This window comes from Xyrauchen texanus, chromosome 21 (assembly GCF_025860055.1).
Source record: "Xyrauchen texanus isolate HMW12.3.18 chromosome 21, RBS_HiC_50CHRs, whole genome shotgun sequence".
In the NCBI taxonomy this organism is placed as follows: Eukaryota; Metazoa; Chordata; class Actinopteri; order Cypriniformes; family Catostomidae; genus Xyrauchen; species Xyrauchen texanus.
This window is the reverse complement of record NC_068296.1, coordinates 10,061,403-10,071,429: the sequence shown is the minus strand read 5'-3', so window position 1 is coordinate 10,071,429 and position 10,027 is coordinate 10,061,403. Positions and strand designations below refer to the sequence as shown.

Genomic DNA, 10,027 nt, shown 5'->3' with positions numbered 1-10,027 from the left:
GCCACAAAAGTTTGTGATTAATAAATGGTAGAAACAGCAGTACAGTTTGAGAAAAAAAAACAACAATCTATTTGGGATTGACATCTTGACTTGGCACTGCCTACATCCTTTGTATTCATGACTATGAAGAGGCACTTTGACCTGTTGTGGCAAATCAGGCTTACATCCCTAACTATTTGCCCCAGGAGGTTGATTGGAATAATTGGTATGTTGATGAGCATCCTACCGGTAAGTACTCTCCAAATAAGACTGCACAAAAATACACTTGCACACCAACACACTCATTAATGAACTCATACAAAAGCAGAGCCCTTCCACAGCCAAAATTACATATATATTTAGAACCAACAGTGGTGCTCAAATGGTTTTGCTTATGATTTTATACTTTTTATTGTGTTGGCAACACAGTACCAAAATTGTTAATCATACAAAATTTTAAATAAAATGTTCTTAAAATCAAATGGAAAATGTTTTAATATTTCCACAAACTGCATAGGCACAACACTTCTCAAAATTATCTACATGGCATATCTTTCAATGATGTCATGATCTTGGCAGCCAATAAATACCACAAAAAATATATTGTTGAGATCCCAAACCAGGTCTACTTCTTCTTGTCTAACCCCCCACAAGGGGCACAGTTACAATTTTTAAAGCAACTGTTCAACAGGTAGAGGTAGGGTTGTACAGTATAAAATCATATCTATGGAGAGTCCTTGTAATGAATGTGCGTGTGTGTGTGTGTGCGTGTGTGTGCGTGTGCGTGTGTGTGTGCGTGCTTGTCTGCTTTCAAAACTACAAAACTTCACTTGCTTGTATTTTGGATCTCAGTTCAAGTTTATTTTTATAATATTATAATGAATTATAATTTTGAGGATTTGTTTTATACATTAGTAATATATTTCTGTCATATTTACTTCAACTTCAACAATAAAAGTGCATTGTCAGCCTGTATTTGACAGTTTACCATGTTCCTCATTACAAAATCTGTTCAAATGTTTCTGTGATATTGTCACGAATTTTAGATTTCTATTATAACTTTAAGCTGCTTCAAATGTTTGTAATAGGTAAACCTGCAGCACTTTGCCTTCACAATGCATGTGAATTACTCTGAGACCACTGAAAACAGTTAAGACCGCCACTGCCCACCTCTGAAAAGTAGAATTCAGAGTTGGCATTATATTCCTAGTGAATACTTCACAAGTCAAATACATTTATTATGCTGACCAGAAGCAGACTGCAATCACCATTCTATATTGACTTGAGCTAGAGATGAAATATGAACGTTGGCCAAATACTCTCTCAGGCCACTGGTATGTCTTGTAAGCAGTCGGTCAAACTGGAATCCCCTGTGCCACTTGAAAGACTTTTCACTCACTCTACATCACCCTGTGCGCTTGTCACCACTCTGTAAGATTTACTGACCACAGATCCTATGATATCCAGTGACCCAAAACAGCATCACACAAGCCTGTGTAAAATTCATCCAGCTCTGTCAATCCACATGCTCTTTGGCACTCCCCACTGGGCTCCAGAGCCAACGACTGAAATTTCTCCATATCTTGTAGTGTGTGGTTGGAGTGCCATTGTCCCATTGTTTAACTTTATTGGCACATATGTTGACCTCAGGCCTAATCAACTCTATAAAGGTTCTGTAAGGTACCATGTATTTTGTATTCCTTGCACCGAGTTCTTAGACTGTGTGCACTGATCTAAAAAGGTCAGAATTGCACATACTGTAATACATATCTCCCAGTAACATAGAGTACGTAACACTTGCTTTTATGTAGTGTTATAACATAACTTATAATTAAAAAAATCAATGTTAAAAAATAAAGTTCTGTACAATGTACAAGACACAGAAAAACATATATGTTTAGACAAGAAGTATTAGAGCTTTATCCAATATTTTATATGGATTACTTTTTGTTTATTATTATTAGTAGTATATATATATTTTTTTGTCTTCTCAACTGAAGTTATGTCTTTTGCCAGCTAGTGTGAATACGGCAATAGTAGGTTGAAAGTTCTGCTGCTGAAATCCAAACCACTGCTCAAAGTTGCTGAAGCTGGAAGTGTTGTTGAACATATGGGCACGTGAGCTCCATATTCTAGGTAAAATGTGCAGAGTGGTCACAAAAGAGAGTTGTATTTTTAGTTATAAATGATGTAGTGCATTCCAGTGTTTCCCAACCTTTTTTGCCTTAAGTACCCCCATGCACCATCAGTCAGTCTGAAGTACTCCTTCATTAACACAAAACCAAGATGTGACCTAAAGACTAAATATAATTAAAAATCATTATTAACATTGATTATTATTGATCAATCACTATAGGTTTGATCTGTTTACATCCCTTTATTCATTCGATAACCCATAAGATTCGGATTCAAGTCCAATAAATGTGGGTACATTTCTGATATAATGGCTTTTTTGCTTACATATGAAAGAAATGTTCCCTCAGCTTATGCAATTAATCATACAGGGACCTTCTAACTTGGTAACTTGTGAATTATACATTTTGCAAGTTTTGATAATTCTGGCCACAACGCTTTTTTTTGCATGTTCCATGGCCTCCATCAATAAATATGATGTCTTGAAAATGCATATTTATAATGCATGCATATGTTGTATTACATTTTATTGTTTACATGCATATTTTGTACTATTTACAAGTATTTATACTGATATGTGAAACAAGAGCTAAAACAGTACTGTCTTTTTGAGACTATCGGCAGTTCATCTGTAGTTCAACAACGAGATAGGACATGCATGTTTCTTTAGTGCATTAGTGCTATCTGTGATTACAATTAATGTGTATTGCACAGATTAGGGTTGTGTCGGTATAATTAATTATCGATATATCGTTGTACTTTTTCTCATGATATTATATCAAATTTACATCCAAATATCACTATTTATATTAAACTATTTGGGTATTCATATCATGTAAACACACAACAAACGTGGCAAACTTTTACCTCCAAATCAAGTTAATGAGCTCGTATGAGCAAAAACGTGATGTTTTGAGCTACATGCGCTTCATCAGACATCAGTATATAACTGAAATATACCCCATTTAATTGGAATTGGAATTGATTAGTAATCTAATCAAATTATGATATTGTGATGTATTGCAATATATTGAATCATTATATTGAGGTGCCAAGTGACCCCCAGTTAGTTTCAACATAGCAAAATACAATTCTTTTCACGAATCCCCCTGGAATCTGCATATTTTATTAACTTCCAATATTCTTTTTTTTTTTTTTCAACCCTAAACCTAACCATCAGTGGAGTAAAAATTTAATTTTCCCAACCTCCGAATCACCTTCATTATTTATGTTAACGTGACTACTCCCTCTACTCTTTAGGTTAGGGATTAGGTTTAGTTAAATATGAATTGATGATGTAAAATTCACGAGTATTATCTTCTTCTCAAAGCAAAAGCCAGAACAGCGCCGGGTGAAGTGGCCTGCCGCTAACAAGAAGGAGTGGCACCAGTTCGATGAGGACCTCGATAAGATCTTGGAGTCGACATGCAAGGGGAATGTTGAACAGAAACTCCATACCATGTGCACCCTCACAATGGGTATAGGCGCAGAGCGGTTTGGTGTTACAGAAAAGTGTGGTACATCTACTCCATCACAACCAAACCGGCGAGAGGTAAAGATCAGCCAGCTCAGACAAGATCTACGATCCCTGAAACGTCAGTACAAGGTAGCAAAGGAGGAGGAGAAAATGGCCCTGGCAGAGCTCAGAGCGATTGTAAGGAAGAAGCTCACCACACTCAGGCGGGCCGAGTGGCACAGAAAAAAGGGAAAGGAGCAAGCCCGCAAGCGTAAGGCATTCATCTCAAATCCCTTTGGCTTCACTAAGAGACTCCTGGGACAGAAGAAAACCGGCAACCTCACGTGCTCGGCAGAGGAAATGAACCACCACCTCAGTATCACATTCAGTGACTCTGCTAGGGAGCAAGACCTCGGCCCCTGTGAGAAGCTCATCGAACCTCCAGAACCAGCGGCCCAGTTCAACATCTCCGGGCCCATCTTGAAAGAAGTGAAGGATGCGGTAATGGCAGCAAGATCAAACTCCACTCCTGGTCCCAGCGGAATACCTTACAAGGTCTATAAACAGTGCCCAAGGCTCCTTTTACGACTCTGGAAAATCCTGAAGGTGTTCTGGCAGAGAGGGAAGGTGGTTTCCCAATGGAGATCAGCAGAGGGGATCTGGATACCCAAAGAAGAGAATGCAAGTACCATCGAGCAGTTTCACATAATCTCGCTGCTCTGTGTCGAAGGTAAAATCTTCTTCAAGATCGTGTCACAACGGCTAATGGAGTTCCTCTTGAAGAACGGGTATATAGACACCTCAGTGCAAAAGGGGGGAGTCCCGGGAGTACCTGGATGCTTAGAGCACACAGGAGTGGTGAGCTAGTTGATCCGGGAGGCAAAGGAGAACAGAGGAGACCTTGCCGTACTCTGGCTGGATCTTACCAATGCCTACGGGTCTATTCCCCACAAGCTGGTCAAAGAAGCACTGACAAGACATCATGTGCCAGAGACGATCCGCAACCTTATTCTGGACTACTACAACAGTTTCAGATTGAGAGTTTCATCAGGGACGGTAACATCTGCCTGGCAACGGCTAGAGAAGGGTATTATCACCGGCTGTACAATCTCCGTACCACTCTTCGCTCTAGCCATGAACATGATCGTCAAATCAGCAGAGGTGGAATGTAGAGGTCCCATGTCTAGATCTGGTACTCGGCAGCCACCCATAAGAGCCTTCATGGATGACATTACTGTGACAGCAGCTTCAGTTCCCGGGTGTAGATGGCTTCTTCAGGGGCTCCAACGCCTCATCCTATGGGCAAGGATGAGTTTTAAGCCAGCCAAGTCCAGGTCCCTGGTTTTAAAGAAAGGCAAAGTGGCCGATAGGTTCCGCTTCAACTTGGAGGGGACACAAATTCCTTCAGTAACAGAAAGACCAGTCAAGAGCTTGGGGAAGATCTTTGACAGCGCCCTGAAGGACACAACCGCGCTCCAACAAACCAGAAGCGACATGACAAACTGGCTCACGGCAGTCGACAAGTCGGGGCTTCCAGGAAAGTAAAAAACCTGGATGTACCAACATGGAATCCTACCAAGGCTTCTCTGGCCCCTTCTTATATACGAGGTACCCATGACAACGGTAGAAGCACTGGAGAGAACCATCAGTCAGTTCCTCAGGAGGTGGTTAGGACTCCCACGGTCCCTGAGTAACATCGCCCTCTATGGCCATTCCACCAAGTTGCAACTTCCCATCAGCAGCTTGTCCGAGGAATTCAAGGTCACACGTGCCCGGGAGCTCATCATGTACCAAGATTCCTCCGATGCAAAGTCTCCTCAGCTGGAATCTGTGTTAAGACGGGAAGGAAGTGGAAGGCACAGGAAGCGGTGGACAGAGCGGAGGCTCGGCTGAGGCATGGTGTCTTGGTTGGCAACGTGGCAGTGGGACGTGCAGGCCTGGGCAGTTTCCCTAAGCCACGCTATGACAAATCAAGAGGGATGGAGAAGCGTCAGTTGGTGCTGGACGAGGTGCGGGCAGAGGTGGAGGAGGACCGCATGACCAAGATGGTCGGTATGAAACAGCAAGGTGCCTGGACTAGGTGGGAGAACGCCGAGCAGCGCAAGATCACCTGGGCAGAGCTGTGGAGCTCTGAACCACAGCGCATCAAGTTCCAGATCCGTTCGGTGTATGATCTTCTACCTAGCCCATCCAACCTACACCGCTGGGGCCTGGTAGACTTACCAACATGCCAACTGTGCCAAAAAAGTGGCACACTGGAGCACATCCTCAGCTGCTGTCCAAAGGCTTTGGGGGATTGGCGGTATCACTGGCGACATGACCAGGTCCTCAGGGCTCTTGCGAATATTATCACCACAGCAATTCAGAGCAGTAAGAGTCAGCAGCCCTCCAAGCAAACCATATCCTTTGTCAGAGCTGGAGAGAAGGCACATCAGCAGCCACGCTCCCCAGGCGGGCTCCTGGCCAATGCAAGAGACTGGCACCTTCAAGTGGACCTTGGAAGGCAGCTCAAGTTCCCGAATCACATCACGGCCACTTCACTCCGCCCAGACGTGGTGATTACATCGGAGCCGACCAGGCACGTGGTCATAGTGGAGCTTACTGTCCCCTGGGAAGACAGATTGGAGGAGGCAAATGAGCGTAAGAGAGCCAAATATGCAGAGCTGGTGGAGGAGTGCAGGAGCAGCGGCTGGAAAACACGCAATGAGCCAGTGGAGGTCGGTTGCCGGGGCTTTGCAGGACAGTCGTTACCCCGAACACTCAAACTCCTTGGAGTTAAAGGACAACTGTGCAGGCGAGCCATAAAGAACATCTCTGAGGCTGCCAAAAAAGCCTCACGATGGTTGTGGATCAGGAGGGGGGAACCGTGGAGTAGCACGCCACTTGGACACAGGCCGGGGACTGATCACCCCCGGCTGGGTCGCCCGGGCGAGGGTGTCTGTTGATTAAAGACCCGAAACACCTTTTGACCCCGGGTTCATCACTGATGACGTGTCCAAGTAGCACCAGAAGGTGTATGTTAGAACAAAAATTAGTGTCACCATTCTACTTCTTTCTTCTCGAGACTGACAGTTGAGAATTTACTATGGAAAGACTGACAAAAATGTATTAACATCAATGTAATTTCCATATTGTATAATTAAAGGCAAAAAATATCATTACATTTTTAAATATATATAATGACATTGTAATGCAAATGTATAGCAGAAATAGTTATTGATAATAAGCTATGAGTTGCTTGTGATGTTAAATTAATGAACTGCAATCAAAGAAGTTAGACTAAAAAATGTATCTTGTTTCCATATTTACTGTAATACACTTCTGATTTTTGTTTTATGGTGATTTATAAGATGGGAGACATATTGATCAAGCACACCCAAGTTAAGTTTTTACTGAGAAAGCAATAATTAATGCACGTTCCCTCTGGAGCACACTTTAATAAGATGCCTACTGGCTCTCTAACATTTGTGTGGGAGTGTGTTCTTAAGATGAATGTTGGCCATCATAAATAGAAACCAGAGATATGTGCTTATGTAGGGAGGACAAAAACTGTGTTTGAGAGAGAGATAGTGAGAAAGAAAGAAATAAGGAGATAGAGCATCTCTTTAGACCTCTGCCTGAGGAGGTTTATGTATTTCACATTCATTATTTTAATACAAATATTTGAGCTATAATACAAAAATGATCAAAGACCATATGTTTGACATTAAGTGTGGATTGGGAAAATGCTGATTTTCTTCAGATATCAAATGCTTTAAATCATTTTCTTATGTGGGTCTGAACAGAAGGGAAAACTTAATTATTTAAATTACTGTCTTACATTTATAGTTTGCTGTATGCACAGCATCATATGTGGATTCTAATTAGAACTCCTTGAAGTGTTTTGTTCTTATGAAAAATTTTTAGTCTTTATATTCTCTTAATAAAATAAGTTGTCAAAAGAAGAAACTGCATCTCATACAAAGAAAAGACTTATAAGTCCATGTCCAGTTCTTTGCATACAAGTTTTTCAACATTGTTCTTGAGCATCTAAGTTCTATCAAAGTTGAAAGATGCTAGTTATCAATTCAGGCCAAGAGGCTGCAGTAAGATGTGAATAATATATATATATATATATATATATATATATATATATATATATATATATATATATATATATTCTTCACTTATTTCCCTGCTTAGCTCTGCTAACTTCATAAAGTATACAACCCCAATAACAAAAATGTTGAGACAGTATAAAAATGCTATTAAAAACAGGAGTGATTTGTAAACTATATTCACCTTTTTGCAATATTGTAAGCACTACAACTACACAATATATGACATTTTACCTTGTGAATTTCATTTTTTTTATGTACAGTCATTTCAAATCAGATGATTGCAACAAGCTCCAAAAAAGTTGAGACTGTGGCAATTTAAGACTAATAACAATTTGACGAACTGAAATAACAAGGCGATGTGAAATGTGAGATGTTAAACAGGTGAGGCAATTGTGTCATAATTCTGTATAAGGAGCCTCCAAAAACAGTCTAGAACTTCAAGAGCAAGGATCGGTCGACACTTGTCAATTTACCAACAGATACTTCAGCAAATAATCCAGCACTTTAATAACAATGTTCCCTAAAGACAAATTGGAAGCATTTCCCCCTCTACAGTGCACAATTCAGTTAAAAGATTCAAGGAATCTGTTCAAATCTCAGTGCATAAAGGGCAAAACAAAAACCACTTCTGAATGCGCATGATCTCCAATCCCTCAAACGTCACTGTCATAAAAAAACATAATTCATTTGTATACAAGATAAGACTTTACTACGCAAAGCAGAAGCCCTACATCAACACTGAAGCACTACCTACTTCTCTGGTCTCGGTCTCATCTTAGATGAGAGTAGAACAATGGAACCGTGTTTTTTGGTCTGACATGTTCACATTTCAAATATGTATTTTAAAAACACATCCGCCATGTTCTAGAGCCAAAGAGGAAATGGACCATCCAAGCTGTTATCAGCGTCAGGTCCAAAAGTCAGTACCTGTATGGGCCAGGGGTGTGTCAGTGCCCATGGCATGGGTAACTCAAACATCTGTGAGGGCACCATTAATGCAGATATGTACAAATTTCGGAGTGACATATAATGTCATTCAGCACCATCTTTCCCAGAGATGTCCGTACATTTTCCATCAGGACAACTTCAAACCACATACTGCCAGGATTAGAAGTGCATGGCTGTGCCAGCAGAGAATGTGGGTGCTAGACTGGCCTGCATGCAGTCCTCACCTGTCTCCAACTGAGAATGTGTGGCGCATTATGAAGCGTGCAATACGGCAATGAAACCCTGTATAATTGTGCAGCCGAAGACCTGAATAATGAATGAATGGGGATTCCACTTTCTAAACTTAACAAACTTGTGTCTAGAGTGCCCAAATTCTTAGTAAGTGTAATAGAAATGGTGATGTTTCACAGTGGGAAAACACTTGACTGTCACACATTTTTTGGAGCGAGTTGAAAATACAGATTTGAAATGACTGTACATTTTCATAAAAAAAAAAAACATACAATGTAATTCACAAGGTAAAACACCATATAATGTGTAGTTGTTGTGCTTTCAATAGAGCAAACGGTGAATATATAAATTATTAATTTTTGTTTTTATTAGCATTTTTCATATTGTTCCAACTTTTTCAGAATTGGGGTATCATCGCTATCGCAAAAGTATTTTCTAAAGTATTCTCTTTATATGTATATGTATATAGGGCTAGTCAATGTTTTCCTTATGCTGCACACAGTTGTCTCTAATTCCATAAACTGTTTTGGTTTTTACACTGCGTATATCTCTTGGTTAATGTATTTTTAAACCCCAGGACAAGAGCACATGTAGGGAATAAAGTGACGTTTCATGCTTGTAATTTTGTAAGGGGGTAAGAACTGCTTTTAACTCTAGGATTTAAATCCTACTAACATTACAGTGCCAAAGATATATAGTGTGAAACAATGGGGTGCTAAAATGTTTAAATCAAATCAATCAATCTAAACCTGCATTATAATGCTTATCTTATTAAATTTTCATGCACATATCCATGTGCTTTGTCATAACAACATTTACACAGGGCTCCAGACTGAAACTAAATGATTGCATTTTGCAACAATTTTTATTGGTTGCACTGGTGCCTAACATTTTCAGGGCAAATTTATATCTAATATTTCAAGTTTATTGCCATGATGACGTAACACTGTAAACCCTAATACGACCATTAAGAGGACGATTTAAACAAATGCACAGCTCACATAATACACAAGTTTCAACAGAATAATTAATTTAAGTGCTTTTATAATATTAAAGCTTCACATTTCTGCCTTTAAACCCTCCAAAAACTGGACCAATTTACTTTTATTCAAGTGCTTCACAGTAACATTTATTTTTGCTTCTTTTGTGGTAATCATTATGCTACAGATTCTGTTGATTG

At 40.1% G+C, this 10,027-nt stretch overlaps 1 pseudogene; it reads left to right on the top strand.

The window, feature by feature from the left end:
- Positions 1 to 207: 207 nt before the first annotated feature.
- Positions 208 to 6,473, top strand: LOC127661292 (uncharacterized; annotated as a pseudogene).
- Positions 6,474 to 10,027: the final 3,554 nt, after the last annotated feature.